The sequence below is a fragment of the Bombina bombina genome, chromosome 5, assembly GCF_027579735.1.
Source record: "Bombina bombina isolate aBomBom1 chromosome 5, aBomBom1.pri, whole genome shotgun sequence".
NCBI classification, from domain to species: domain Eukaryota; kingdom Metazoa; phylum Chordata; class Amphibia; order Anura; family Bombinatoridae; genus Bombina; species Bombina bombina.
Window position 1 is genome coordinate 881,069,253 of NC_069503.1, and position 16,928 is coordinate 881,086,180.

The following is a 16,928-nucleotide window of genomic DNA, read 5'->3' on the forward strand; positions in this document are numbered from 1 at the left end:
CAAGCCTAACAAAACTTAAAACTGCGCGAGAGAGAGAGAGAAAAGAGAAAAGAGTTTATAGGGTTGACACTAAGCGCCTATTGCTAAAGGGACCCTTAGCTTTAATAAATTGACCCCTAGCGGTCAGAGAAGTGGATAATCAGAGAGAAAATTATTAAAGCGCCAAAAGGACAAAGGCCGGGTCTAAGTTTAAAAATAATATGTCATTTATTTAATACAATAAAAATATATAAGAAACAATAAAAATATATACCTAGAGTACATTAAAAGATATAATCATGGATCCAAGATTTTACAATAAGTAAAAACAAAAAGTAAAAACAAATATATACAAAACTTGACTTGAACAGTACTTTGGACTGTCTAAGAGTATGATATGTTGTGTGCAAAAGGTACAAGCAATGTGTCTGCTGAGGGGTATAACCGTGGCTAAGGTTGCTGTCTAAAATGAATTGACAGTGCTAAAAGATAGCCACGGTTATACCCCTCAGCAGACACATTGCTTGTACCTTTTGCACACAACATATCATACTCTTAGACAGTCCAAAGTACTGTTCAAGTCAAGTTTTGTATATATTTGTTTTTACTTTTTGTTTTTACTTATTGTAAAATCTTGGATCCATGATTATATCTTTTAATGTACTCTAGGTATATATTTTTATTGTTTCTTATATATTTTTATTGTATTAAATAAATTACATATTATTTTTAAACTTAGACCCGGCCTTTGTCCTTTTGGCGCTTTAATAATTTTCTCTCAGAAAAGAGAAAAGAGAAAAGAGGGGGGGAGAGAGAAGAGGGGGGGAGAGAAGAGGAGGGGGGAGAGAGAGAGAGGGGGAGAGAGAGAGAGGGCGAGAGGGATGGAACCGCGGTACCTAAAAAATTGGCCTGTGTACACGGGCTTTAGGACTAGTCTGTTTAAATTTTATACAAAAACAAAAATAATTTATTTAGGCACAAAGGTTCTTATATTGTTGTATGCACATTTAACAACAATGTAAAATTCTTTATTTTCTACCACAACACAGATATCTACCATACACAATTAATTATATTTTATATTATATTTATTCTGAAGATAGAAGTAACACTATCTAAATATTATTTACTGAATGATTTTATTTTGAGAACAACAGAGAACTTCCAGTACCTCTTGACAATTGCTGCCTTATTCCATTACTAAGATGTAAAAAAAGATTTGTCTTTCTATGCTACATCCCTAATATGTCAATGTGACAAATAGATCACACAAAATAATGTAGACATACTCTTTGTTCAAAGGAAACTGTGTAGACAAAATAAATATTTTTATTTTTTACATTTGAAACATTTCCTATTGTCCTTGTGTTTCACAAAATAGTTGAGGGTTGCTTGATATTTGTGAGGTTCATGTTAAGGGCAATGTTTGGTTGGTGAGGATAGAGGGGAGAAAGTGGAACAATTATGTTGATAGTAAGAGGAGGAGCAAAGAGTACCATTGGTAATAATTAGACGGGATCCAAATGGTAGGAATAGGGTAAGTTAGTTTACAGAGTCAAAATATTTAGTGGATAGTAAAATTAACTACTTTACCAGGGGGCACATCAGGACAAACTGTACCAAGTCTAGATAAAAAGGAAAGTTGGCAATAGACATGGTTCTGTAACAGCTATAAAACAATCATTAAGTGGCAGCATCAAGATCACTAACAATCAAGATGTACTTCTGATAGAGGTTAAGCTTTAAAAAATAATGATACTGCTTTGCAGTAATAGATCAGTTTTACAGTATACTCCACTGGAAATTTATCTGTGAAAAAGATGAAGAGTTATTTACAAAAACCTTAAAATAATTAAAGTGGAACTTCAAGCACCAGTACTAGAACTGTTAGAGGCAGGGCAAAACCCATAATGGAGCTAGAGAGCAAAGTCACCACATGCATGTGAGTAACTAGAAAATGCTATGGAGTACAATGGCAAAGAAAATGCTTATGGTGTTTATTATGAAAGCATCTGTTGGGAGTAGTCACTAATGATGCATTAAGGATCCAGGCTACTTGTAAAAGAAAAAAAATAATAATCTATATAGTTTGTCACATACTGAGAAAATTTTGTCACAACCCTAATAATGTTGGTTTCATTTGTCAACTGGAAGGCTAAAACTGCAGGGGCCTTAACAAAAAAAAGCAAATTAAAAACACAGGTTAAGAAATATTATTTGCTAGACATGCGCATTTACTTTTGGACAATCATCAATAATTTTTCCCCTCATATTCCTTGCATTTGTCCAAAAATAATACGTGGTCCTTTAACAAATAAACAAATGGCTGCTGATTACTTGTAGCAGCAGCACTAGCAGTGAGCAAATTCCTAATGACCCTCTTAATGAATTTCAGATTTTTCTTCTATTATTGTTACAAAACCAAAAAAAAAAAATCTTTAATATATACATGTAAGAATTTTTTAGGTACAGTGGGTACAGTGTCCCTTTAAAGGGACACTGTACCCAAAATTTTTCTTATGTGATTCAGATTGAGCATGACATTTTAAGCAACTTTCTAATTTACTCCTATTATCAAATTTTCTTCATTCTCTTGGTATCTTTATTTGAAATGCAAGAATGTAAGTTTAGATGCCGGCCCATTTTTGGTGAACAACCTGGGTTGTCCTTGCTGATTGGTGGATAAATTCATCCACCAATAAAAAAGTGCTCTCCAGAGTACTGAAACCAAAAAAAAGCTTAGATGCCTTCTTTTTCAAATAATGATAGCAAGAGAACGAAGAAAAATTGATAATAGGAGTAAATTAGAAAGTTGCTTAAAATTGCATGCTCTTTCTGAGTTACAAAATAAAAAAATGGGTACAGTGTCCCTTTAAGGTCGCATGGTTGGGTGGGGATTGGTGGCTCGTGCTTGTGTGGTGCCTTCAGGTACTTTTTCCTGGAATCACGCACGATATCCATGTGCATGCGATTCTCACCTGCCTGGTGTTCAGCATCATAGAACACTTAGTTTATGCCCTTACAAATTTAACAGTGCACATCATAACCTGTTACTAGACACACCCCTTGGCCTTTAAAAGTAGCATTAGCTCACTAATAGGTTGCTTGTTTGTTTAGCCTGATACCTGCATTCTAGTGCTGTCACTACTTTAGTCTGCTCATGCTTTGACCTCAGATAGTCCTCTGACCTTGCCTTGCCAACTGCCTGCCTTGACCTTGGATAGTCCTGTGAGCTTGCCTTGCCAGCCTCTTAGCTTGACCTTTTATAGTCTTGTGACCTTGCCTTGCCAGCTGCCTGCCCTGACCTTGAAAAGTCTATTGACCTTACCTTGCTATTCTCTGCTTACTCTTGAATCTTTTACCTGTGTACTATTAGTTTGTCATCTTCTCCTGATTTTGTGGACTCATGCATACTCAGCCCCTGTTGTTGCCTCCATGTACTATTTCCACTGTCACTCCCAGTTAAGGAATTCCTCTACCTCATGCTGTCTAGCAGCCAGGAATAGGGAGGGTGAACTTTATCATGGCTTTATCAGTGGCATCTATGACAATTATATTGTAATTTAAATTTATCCCCTTCACATAAATTGCCCCATGTATTAATGTGTGGGCAGTCAAAGTTCCTTACTTGGAAACCTGTCCACCCATCTTTTTGGTGAGCAGGCAGTTTACACTGTACATTTGCTGCCTGCATGTACTATTGAACAAGCATTTGCTTGAGCAGCTTTGTGAAAACAGGGCCTACAAATCAGCCTGAATGGAAATGGCCACTGTGTTTTATATTGTGGTAAGTAGGCTCACATGAGCAAACCTGCCCCACAAGGGCTCCAAAGCAGAGTTCACTTGTTAGTACATGGAGTCCAAAATGTCTTTCCTTAATATACATGAGCTCCCCTTAATGAGATATACAGTTCCCAAGGTATATTGCCTTTGAAACAATCCTTGAAGACCCTGCTAATACTGATGAGGCATCTTATAAAACCTCTCCAGACCATAGAGCTTTATAGATTTAGGCCCTTTGTCCCTCACTTTCTTTTCTTGTCTGTTATCTTTCTTTCTCCCTCTTTCTTTTGTCTCTCTCTTTATGTTGCTTTTAAACATTACATAACACAATTTCAAAGCTGTAGTCCCCTTCAAATATATTGTGCAATTAATTTTGCACGGCACATTTCCATGCTAAGGAAATGAGAGAAATTGTTGTTGTTTTCATACGTCTAATTCTGAAATTAATTTATCTACATTTGCAGGTGTTGGTATATAACATATTTAATTAGTACCACAATGTCAATTTAGATTTAATTTAATTTTGAATGTGTTCTCTTTCCAAGAGCTTCTATTATTTATAAAATGTTGCCTGTCTTTGCCTTTATTGTGTGTTTTTTATGTGGAGATTGTTCCACCTAATTGAAATGTTCTGGGAGAGCCAACATGTTGTTGAAGCATTGCAAGAAAAATACTTGTCACATTCCTGCTTGCCTATAAAATAAAATATGAGGAGATGCATATGAATAAAGTCACAAAAAAAGATTAATGGTTTTATTTTTTTAATTTAATTTGTCATTATCGATTACCTTTACTAGTTTTGAAAGACAGCTGTTTTGTTTAAATTAACTAAACGTTAATAAACTATTTTTTGTTCTCTACAAAAATACATTTCAATACAGCTGAGATAAAATTATTTGAAAATTCTTTTTAATGGCATTTTGTTGACGAAAGATATAATTGTATTATTTTATTTTTCAATTACTCTGGGTGTTATTGATCAGACTTTTGTGTAATGGATAAACTTTTATTTTAATTGGATATTAGAAATCCTTTTAATTTGTCTTGCTCAAATTTCTCAAAATTCTTTCAAATTAAAGTGATAAAAAAAAACTTTTTGTTTTCATGATAAAGCATACAATTTTAAACAAGTTTCTAAATAACTTCTATTATTAAATTTGCTTCATTCTCTTGATATCTTTTTGAATGAGCTGCAATGCACAACTGCAATGCAATAGTTCAATGCACTACTGAGAGTTAGCTGAACACACCGGGTGACATAATAGCAAGAGACATAAATGCACACTGGCAACTGGAAAAATGTTAAAAATTGCATGAACTTTCTGAATTTTGACTTTACAATACCTTTAAAGTTACATAACCAAATCAGCTCTCATGTATTTTTTATCATTTATACAGATCTGGTAAATACTGTGATGTTATTATATTTATATAAATACCAGTTGATAAGCCTGCCCAAATGGCAGTCTCATATTTGTTTAAACTACAGATGTAGAAACAACCTATTTTGTAACTCTTTTTTTTATATAAATAAGTGGGAAAGCCAGCCCAGAGGGCAGTCTTTTGTGGTGACGGAACCACCCTGCCATTTTCGGAATGGTGTTCTATTGTGGTGACGGAACCATCCTGACATTTTTAGAATCCACCTTGATTCAGCTTACGCTGCGTCCAGGTGGATTCTTTCACCACCCTGCCATCCAGGTGGATTCTGAAAATGGCAGGGTGGTGAAAGGAGCTGCATCCAGGTGGATTCTTTCACCACCCTGCCATTTTTGGAATCCACCTGGATGCAGATTATGCTGCATCCAGGTGGATTCTTTCACCACCCTGCCATACAGGTGGATTCTTTCACCACCCATTTTGCTCTCTCTCCCCCCATATCTTTTGCTCTCTCCCCCCTCTTTTGCTTTCTCCCCCCCCTCTTTTGCTCTCTCTCCCCCTCTATTTTGACTCTCTCTCTCACCTCCTCTTTTGCTCTGTCTCTCCCCCTCTATTTTTTATTTTTTTATTTTAAAGAGCTTTATTTAGAATAAGAAATAACAATGTTCAAAAAGCATAAAGAAAAAAAGAAAGAAAATCATAAAACAGCTGAACATACAGTGACTGTTCACATCAAATAATAATACAAAGTCGTATTATAACGTATGAGATGTTAAGTGCTCCCATTATGAAGTATCCAATTGAAATGACATAGGAAATAAAAAAGTAGTTTCCCCCCCCCCCAAAAAAAAAAACAAAAAAACACAAGGGGGCCACTTTTGGGCCCCCTGTACCAGGGTAACGAGATAATGGTGACCCTGGGGGAGGAAACAATATAAGGAATCAGGCCACTCTTAAATCCAAGGTATTCTAGAGGGTGATGCAGGACAGATGGTGATAGGGACAACAATAATGTGGTAAAGAGAACTAGAACGTTACAGACTTAATAAATATTGCTACCAATTGTATACTGGGGAACTAAAGGGTGTAAATAGAGTGTTTGTTGAGGTTACTACGTGTCTTACCAGAATGTAGCTGCCACATTCCAGGTGCTGCTCTAGAGTGGATAAAGCTGGGCGGGTAGTAGAACACTTTTAAAGTTATAGGTAAAACTTTACTGCCCTCTAGTGGTGAAACCTGGCATCTGTATGTAATCGTAGAATATGTTTGCAGCAACAACGAACATACATAGGTATAGGTATTGCAATTCAAACACAATGTCCCTCAGGACTGTAATATAAACCCAGAGCAAATTCTAGAGCATATAACACCCATATTGCAGATAAATAGGCATGTAGGAGACAAAAAGAGAACACATGAAAACTAGTAAATGAGATTGTCAACCTGACTAAGCCTGGAACAATTAATGTCTATTCAAAATGTACACTGGTACCCTGGAGAATGAATATGCTGATATACTATACAGGATAAGCGTTTATACACACTCCAATATAGCCTATAGCAATATTACACGATGTATCAACTTGGAAGGAATGTATTTTTCATAAATTTCAGCAAACAATATTAACTAACATACAGATACAGTTGTGGGAAATAAATCCAAATGTCACATAGATCTGCTATTTAGACACTGTATAAGGTTCTAAAATATATGGCAACCAGAGAACATAGCTGTATTCACCTACATACTAAAAAAATAATATAAAAATATTGTTACCCTGTGCGGGCTAAATGTTCATGTACAAACCATGGATTGCCAGGGTCTCTAATGGGAGAGATTGCAAGCATGTAATTGGTGATGTGGTTTCCAGTTATATACTGCAAATAAACCTGTGTCAGCAGCCATGTTAACCCGAACTCAAACCACATATCTGATATATATATATATACTTAGTGACCCCAGGTTCCTAGATCACCGTAGATAGTTCTAGTAGATAAATGGATGTATTTCTAGATGTAAATCTAACTCCCGGGAAAAGAGTTTTGATAGTAGGAATGAACATGCAGGAGGACAGTCCCTCTAATTGTATTCATCATAGGATCTGATCAGCCGATAGCTGCTTTAATGTTTCTGAGAGTGTACCAATGCTCTGCCCTTGCTGTTAAATAAATCCGATGTCTGGAGGGCAGATCTCTAAGAGAGCCATGACAGCCTGCTGAGATAGCTTGGTCCTTAGGCAGTTAAGGGTTGTAGCACCGTCATATGGTGTGCGTATTCACTGTCAGGAGCATTACCTGTCACAACTGCTACATTTTTTGCTAGGGTAAGAAACATCGCTCCCTCAGTATGAACAGATGGACCGCACTGTTGTATAACATTTAGTTCAGCCATCCTAGCCTTCCGTTGTGAGTTAGTGACCTCACTAGTATCAGGTAGATCTGTCAAGGCTGCCATAGAGGTTAGGATGTATTTTGTCTGTGAAAACTCTAGTAGTTGATTATGTTTATCCCCTGGCTGTGTCGTATAATTTTCAGGTTGGGTAGTAGCACTGTCAGTCTCCAGCGCTTGGAGCAGGTGCCATTCTAATGACATTAAGCGGTCTTCCAGGATCCAAAGTATTGTAGACAGCAGATCACCGTGAGCAGATGCCATTTTGAGTGTTGTCAACCGTAGCTTAAGCAGGTGAAAGTTGTTATGAAGGCACATGCGGGTCGTAGCAAGATAGCTATAGTATAGTTGAGTAGCACTTTTCACTACTTGTAACTCAGGATCCCTCGAATCCTGGGGGGGAATATGCAGCAGCCCCAGCAGCGTAGATAAACAGAGGTCCGTCTCCACGTTGCTTAGCTGAAGAGCATAGGAAGTATCATCTTCGTGAGATATGATCACAAACTCTCCCAGGGTCTCCCAAGAGCATGTAGGGCAAAACTCAGTTGTTAAAAAAACAATTTTGACAAATAAAATACTCTGCAAAACTTAGTGAGAATCAGGAGCTCCTCCAAAACATGACCTTCCGCAACAGCTGTAGGCTCCGCCCCCCTCTCCCCCTCTATTTTGCTCTCCCTCTCCCCCCTCTTTTGCTCTCTCTCTCTCCTCTCTTTTGCTCTCTCCCCTCTCTTTTGCTCTCTCCCCTCTCTTTTGCTCTCTCCCCTCTCTTTTGCTCTCTCTCCCCTCTCTTTTGCTCTCTCTCTCCCTCTCTTTTACTCTCTCTCTCCCCTCTCTTTTGCTCTCTCTCTCCCCTCCCTTTTGCTCTCTATTTCCCCTCTCGTTTGCTCTCTCTCCTCTCTTTTGTTCTCTCTCTCTCCTCTCTTTTGCTCTCTCTCTCCCCTCTCTTTTGCTCTCTCTCTCCCCTCTCTTTTGCTCTCTCTCTCCAGAGGGAAGTTTTTTGTGGTGACGGAACTACCCTGCCATTTTTGGAAGGGTGTCCTATTGTGATGATGGAACCACCCTTACGCTGCATCCAGGGGGATTCTTTCACCACCCTGCCATCCAGGTGGATTCTGAAAATGGCAGGGTGGTGAAAGGAGCTGCATCCAGGAGGATTCTTTCACCACCCTGTCATTTTTGGAATCCACCTGGATGCTGATTATGCTGCATCCAGGTGGATTCTTTCACAACCCTGCCATCCAGGTGGATTCTTTCACCACCCCTTTTGCTCTCTCTCCCCCCTCTCTTTTGCTCTCTCCCCCCTCTTTTGCTTTCTCTCCCCCCTCTCTTTTGCTCTCTCTCCCCCCTCTCCTTTGCTCTCTCTCCCCCTCTATTTTGACTCTCTCTCTCCCCTTCTCTTTTGCTCTGTCTCTCCCCCTCCCTTTTGCTCTCCCTCTTCCCCCCTCTTTTGCTCTCTCTCTCCTCTCTCTTTTGCTCTCTCTCTCCCCTCTCTATCGCTCTCTCTTGTCCCTCTCTTTTGCTCTCTCTCTCCCCTCTCTTTTGCTCTCTCTCTTCCCTCTCTTTTGCTCTCTCTCTCCCCTCTCTTTTGCTCTCTCTCTTCCCTCTCTTTTGCTCTCTCTCTCCCCTCTCTTTTGCTCTCTCTCTCCCCTCTCTTTTGCTCTCTCTCCCCCCTCTCTTTTACTCTCTCTCTCCCCTCTCTTTTGCTCTCTCTCTCCCCTCTCTTTTGATCTCTATTTCCCTTCACTTTTGCTCTCTCTCTCCTCTCTTTTGCTCTCTCTCTCCCCTCTCTTTTGCTCTCTCTCCCCTCTCTTTTGATCTCTCTCCCCCCTCTCTTTTACTCTCTCTCTCCCCTCTCTTTTGCTCTCTATTTCCCCTCTCATTTGCTCTCTCTCTCTCCTCTCTTTTGCTCTCTCTCTCCCCTCTCTTTTGCTCTCTCTCTCCCCTCTCTTTTGCTCTCTCTCCCCCCTATCTTTTGCTCTCTCTCTCTCCAGAGGGCAGTCTTTTGTGGTGACGGAACCACCCTGACATTTTTGGAAGGGTGTCCTATTGTGGTGATGGAACCATCCTTATGCTGCATCCAGGGGGATTCTTTCACCACCCTGCCATCCAGGTGGATTCCGAAAATGGCAGGGTGGTGAAAGGAGCTGCATCCAGGAGGATTTTTTCACCACCCTGCCATTTTTGGAATCCAGCTGGATGCAGATTACGCTGCTTCCAGGTGGATTCTTTCACCACCTTGCCATCCAGGTGGATTCTTTCACCACCCCTTTTGCTCTCTCTCCCCCCTCTCTTTTGCTCTCTCCCCCCTCTTTTGCTTTCTCTCCCCCCTCTCTTTTGCTCTCTCTCCCCCCTCTCCTTTGCTCTCTCTTCCCCCCTCTATTTTGACTCTCTCTCTCCCCTTCTCTTTTGCTCTGTCTCTCCCCCTCTCTTTTGCTCTCCCACTCCCCCCTCTTTTGCTCTCTCTCTCCCCTCTCTTTTGCTCTCTCTCTCCCCTCTCTTTTGCTCTCTCTCTCCCCTCTCTTTTGCTCTCTCTTGTCCCTCTCTTTTGCTCTCTCTCTCCCCTCTCTTTTGCTCTCTCTCTCCCCTCTCTTTTGCTCTCATTCTTCCCTCTCTTTTGCTCTCTCCCCTCTCTTTTGCTCTCTCTCTTCCGTCTCTTTTGCTCTCTCTCTCCCCTCTCTTTTGCTTTCTCTCCCCCTCTCTTTTACTCTCTCTCTCTCACCTCTCTTTTGCTCTCTCTCTCTCCCACCTCTCTTTTGCTCTCTCTCCCCTCTCTTTTGATCTCTATTTCCCATCTCTTTTGCTCGCTCTCTCTCCTTTCTTTTGCTCTCTCTCTCCCCTCTCTTTTGCTCTCTCCCCTCTCTTTTGCTCTCTCTCTCCTATATTTTGCTCTCCCCTCTCTTTTGCACTCTCTCCCCCCTCTCTTTTGCTCTATATCTCTCCTCTCTTTCTCTCTCCCCTCACACCCGGCTCTGTCTCCATCACGCCCCTGCCATGCCCCTTCACACCTGACTGGTCCCGCCCCCTTCACGCTCAATCATCCACCCAGGTCAGTTTGCCCACCCCTCCACCAGCAGAAGATTGTTACAGATGGTGACACAGACAGTGTCATCATCTGTAACAATCAGGCATCTGGCCTCATATGGAGGCGGATCATCAATCACGCTCCGGCTCCATATACGACCAATGCCTGAAGCTTCAGAAGCTCCAGCTCTCAGCTGTTATGTTACAGCTGAGAGCTGGATCTCCTTCAGCTGTCTGTAGCTGCAAGGCGGCTGCACGCGCATCTAACATTCCTTTGAGGATGCGTGCGCAACTGCCAACAGCGACAGACATTAAAAACGTAATTATTATATAGATTAGGATATCAGATATTTATTTTGGGCTAGATTACAAGCGGAGCACTAATTTATTGCACGCACTCCCGCAAACGGGCAAATTTGCCAGTTTGCGGGTGCGCAAACAATAACCAGCTATTACAAGTGGCTGGTTATTGCTACCACTAGCACGCGGTAGGATTTAGCGCTTATAAAATTAACCAGAAATCAGATCTCTGGTTAATTTTATAAATGTCCACCAAATGCCCCCAATATTAAGTGTAATATACTTTATTTAAAAATATAGATACTAGCATCTTTATTTTTTAATAAAATAACTGTATTGAGCTGTTATGAGGGTTTAAAGTTGTCGGGTATGGGGTGTTAGAAAAAAAACAGCACTGGGAACTGGGTGTTCCCTGTAAATATATATGTATATGCTTATATACATATATAAGTATGTGTTAATTTGTGTATACATACTCATATAAACACATAAATATACAGTTGTGCTCATAAGTTTACATACCCTGGCAGAATTTATGATTTCTTGGCCACTTTTCAGAGAATATGAATGATAACACAAACACTTTTCTTTCACTCATGGTTAGTGTTTGGCTGAAGCCATTAATTATCAATCAACTGTGTTTACTCTTTTTAAACCACAATGACAACAGAAACTACCCAAATAACGCTGATCAAAAGTTTACATACCCTGGTGATTTTGGCCTGATAACATGCACACAAGTTGACACAAAGCGGTTTGAATGGCTATTAAAGGTAACCATCCTCACCTGTGATCTGTTTGCTTGTAATTAGTGTGTGTGTATAAAAGGTCAATGAGTTTCTGGACTCCTGACAGACCCTTGCATCTTTTATCCAGTGCTGCACTGACGTTTCTGGATTCTGAATCATGGGGAAAGCAAAAGAATTGTCAAAGGATCTGTGGGAAAAGGTAGTTGAACTGTATAAAACCAGAAAGGGATATAAAAAGATATCCAAGGAATTGAGAATGCAAATCAGCAGTGTTCAAACTCTACTCAAGAAGTGCAAAATGAGGGGTTCTGTTTGATAACATACTGCATTCGTCTTGCCATCAATTCTGACCAAATTTCCTGTGCCTTTGTAGGACACATATCCCCAAAACATCAGTGATCCACCTCCGTGTTTCACAGTAGAAATGGTGTACCTTTCATCATAGGACTTGTTGACTCTTCTCCAAATGTAGTGTTTATAGTTGTGGTCAAAAAGCTCAATTTTGGTCTCATCACTACAAATGACTTTGTGCCAGATGGTTTGAGGCTTGTCTCTATGCTGTTTGGCATATTGTAAGTCGGATACTTTGTGGCATTTGCATAGTAATGGATTTCTTCTGGCGACTTGACCATGCAGCCCATCTTTTTCAAGTGCCTCTTTATTGTGCATCTTGAAACAGCCACACCACATGTTTTCAGAGAGTCCTGTATTTCACCTGAAGTTATTTGTGGGTTTGTCTTTGCATCCCGAACAATTTTCATGGCAGTTGTGGCTGAAATTTTAGTTGGTCTACCTGACCGTTGTTTGGTTTCAACAGAATCCCACATTTTCCACTTCTTGATTAGAGCTTGAACACTGCTGATTTGCATTCTCAATTCCTTGGATATCTTTTTATATCATTTTCCTGTTTAATACAGTTCAACTACCTTTTCCCGCAGATCCTTTGATAATTCTTTTGCTTTCCCCATGAATCAGAATCCAGAAACATCAGTGCAGCACTGGATGAAAGATCCATGGGTCTGTCAAGAGTCCAGAAACTCATTGACCTTTTATACATACGCATTAATTACAAGCAAACAGATCACAGGTGAGGATGGTTACCTTTAATAGCCATTAAAACCCTTCTGTGTCAACTTGTTTGCATGTTATCAGGCTAAAAATCACCAGGTTATGTAAACTTTTGATCAGGGTCATTAGGGTAGTTTATGTTGTCATTATGATTTAAAAAGAGTAAACACAGTTGATTGATAATAAATTGCTTCAGACAAACACTAACCATGAGTGAAAGAAAAGTTTTTGTGTTATCATTCATATTCTCTGAAAAATGGCCAATAAATCATGGATTCTGCCAGGGTATGTAAACTTATGAGCACAACTGTATATGTATATATATATATATATATATATATATATATATATATATATATATATATATATATTTATTTTTGCTGCCCATCGCTGTGTAACTTATCCCCTTCACTGTGCTAGTTGTCATGCCATGTTTTACAACATGAGAATGAGGCTCCATTGGAGACTATGGAAGCGTTCTCTCATGAGCGCAACACTTCCAAGTTCGTGCACTGGTATTACTCAGTAGAAAACAAATATCGCTTTCGCAAAAGCGATATTTTGTGCTCCACTTGCAATCTAGCCCTATATGTATATCAAGTATTTATTATAAATGTAGATATTTTCTTTTCTTTTTTAAAACCAGAATTATTCTGTGTGCTTAAATGCACAGCATTAGCAGTTTAATGAGAAGGCCATATTCAGTAGTCAGTGCATTGAATACTAACTACTAAATTCCTTTAGGAATAGAATATAACTGTAATTAAGCATTTTACCACTTAGTAAAGTTTTAACAGAACTTAACTTTCCAATCTACAGATTTAAATCACTTTTATAATTGGCAGATGATTTAAAAATAAAATCACATTGTGGCCAACAGAAAGTCAAAAACAATGAAAAACAAACAAACAGATTTTGGAATATTTAAATGATTAAACTCAAAATATTATTACTTTACTGTTCAATGTATTTTTGATGTTTTGTTCAACTTTTTAGTTTTACGCATTGGTTCAGATCAGCTTTTTCAGAAGTGGTGTTAACCAAAGCGCAAACCAGGATTGCGATGGCCCAATCGCATTTACTCACAACTTGTAATATGAGTAAAAATACACCGTAACTTTCAATTTTGCCCAAACTCAAGTGCAGAGAAGTGTGCGCTCGACTTGTAATCTAGTCCTAATTGTAAAGTATCAGAGTGCACAAGAAAGGCTATGTCTATGGAACGCTCTATGCTTCAGACGCCAAAAAGTCAGTGAGGCGGAGTCTCCGGTCTCCCGCCACGGCTCAAAGGAGAGTGGGTGTGAGAGAAAAGGTACAGCTGTGCTGCTATGCAGCCAAGGCTAGTCTGCTCGCTGCGCCCAAATATACAAATAGAAATCCAAGAGAGGCGCACCGCAGCCAACAGCACTAGGACTCACGTTGTAAAAGAATAAATAATTTATTAAGGCATAAGTTAAAAGCACAAAAAGGGCTCAATGGCCAGGCAAGCACACAATATACAAATCATCTGTTGTGTGTCAGGATACAACACAGACGTGTTTCATGAGCATGCTCACTTGTTCACTGCATCATGCATGCAGTGTACAAGTGAGCATGCTCACGAAACGCGTCTGCATTGTATCCTGACACACAATTATTATTATTTATTCTTTTACATCGTGAGTCCTAGTGCTGTTGGCTGCCGTGCGTCTCTCTTGGATTTCTAATTGTAAAGTAGCCTGAACATTCTTTACGTTTTCATCTGTATTTTATTAATTACTGTTACTGGGGTCAAGTATTTTTTTTTTTTCATTTTTAGCATTACTTTATATTTATTATATTTTGAACACATTATCGATGATGCCTTGCAAGGGAATTCATTTTATTATTAAATTAGAAAATTGAATGTGGATCATTTATCTCTATTAAGGGAACTTACAAGTGTAAAATAAGTTGCTCTAATGCATTTTGTTATTAAACTACTGCTTGAATATAACTATGTAACTGTTGGACCCCTTCTCTGTGACTAACAAAGGAGTTAAATGCAGATAAGTCAACTTAAGAGCTGCAGTGCAGTAGTGCGACCAATGAAAAGAAGCAAATGTGTTTAGCTACCAATCACCAGCTAGTACTCATTAGTATATCTGTTTAGATTTAAGAAGTAAATTGAAAAGTGTGTTAAAATGACATGCTCTATCTGAATCATTAAAGTTTAATTTTAATTGCATATCCCTCTATTTAAATTTTTTTACAATCATACAATCTCTGTAAATTTTTGTTCATCTATTTGAGCCCAAAATGTATTTCCATATTATTTAGAATAGTGTGTATGTGTAAGATGGGATGGGATGTTAAATAATGATTATTCCAATTCATAATAAAATAAATGATAAATGATTTTGAGCTAGATTACAAGTGACGGGCTATATAGCGCTTTCGCCCAAGCATTAACACCGCCACAAGTAATCTTTTTGCACGTGCAGGTTAACGTACAAATTACAAGTTGAAAGTAAAAGTTCTGCATGCGAGTAAAACTTGAAGCACTAACTTCTGGACCTTGGATATTGCAATCCACACTAACTTTTTCCCATAGACTTTATTGAAGAGCGCACTAATCTGACAGGAGTTATTAATATTCCCCATTCCAATGTTCTTTACGTACAGGAACATGCTATTTTTATTTTAAATAAATATTTCTATATCTATCTATACCTGTATATCTTTTTCTATAGATATAGGTATAGATATTTATTATACATTAACAATTAAGGCTCGTTATTGAATATATACTGCAATATTTCTATATATATGGATTATTTAGAATTTTTTAGTACATCTATAATAATTATTTAGATTAAGTATTAATATTTTTCAATATTTTATATTTATTAAATACATAACGCACCTTAATTTAACTCATGTCAGATTTGCACACATGAAAAATTAGCATACTCCTTTTGGGGTTGCCCACAAAAGCATGACAGGAGTACATTAATTCTCCATATGCGCTAAACTCACATGAGTTATCTTAAGGCGCATTAAGTATTTATTAAATATAAAACATTGAAAATTAAAAGTAAATAATTATTATAGATGTACTAAAATATATAAATAATAAGTAGAATATATAAATATATTTCACAGTATCTCTAATAATGATTAATAATATTTTATTAACTATGTTACATTTAATATTATAATAACTATTCCTGCATGTGTGCTAACCTGAAACTACAAAAGAATTAAAGCACGAAACCTGAAGCACGTTACACATATTTTACATTTCAATGTTCTTTCCATAGAAAAAAATATTTTTATTATGATATATATTGTATATATATATATATATATATATATATATATATATATATATATATATATATATATATGATAATATTAATGTTAAATATATATCTATACCTATAAACTACACAGAACTATTCAGCGCTAAGTTAGTAAAATACAATTATGTCCCTCCCCCCTATCCCTCCGCCCTTCCTATTAGTGATCCAAAATAGGAAGGACTATCTAAAAGAAGCATTAAATTTGCTTGAGGATAAAAAAACATATACTTTAGTTAAGGATCCAACTGATCAATATATTAAAGATTTAGGAAAACTTTTGAAGACTGCCAAAAGTGATGTTTTAAATAATGATGAATATAAATTTTTATTTACAACACAACCAAATACAGCTATTTTTTAACATTTACCTAAAATCCACAAGGACCCGATATATCCACCTGGCAGACCCATTGTGTCAGGTATTGTGTGATAATTTATCTAAGTATATAGATCATTATTTACAGCCAATGGTGAAAAACACCAAAGCATACATTAAGGATACCCAGGCTGTCATACGTATGTTTGAAGGAATAAAATGGGAAGAAAATATGAGCTGAATAACATGTGATGTATCCGCTCTGTATAGATGCATTCCGCACAAGCAATAAAGGATGAATTTCAAAAATGGAATATTCCAAATATCCATGCAAAATTTCTACTAGACAGTATTGATTTTGTAATTAGACAATTATTTCTCATCCGAGGGAAAGCATTACCTACAAATACATGGCACAGTGATGGGGACAACATTTGCCCCATCCTATGCCAATTTGTATGTGAATGCTTATGAAAATGAATATATCTGGAATAACAATCCATTTCATAATATATATATATATATATATATATATACAGGGAGTGCAGAATTATTAGGCAAGTTGTATTTTTGAGGATTAATTTTATTATTGAACAACAACCATGTTCTCAATGAACCCA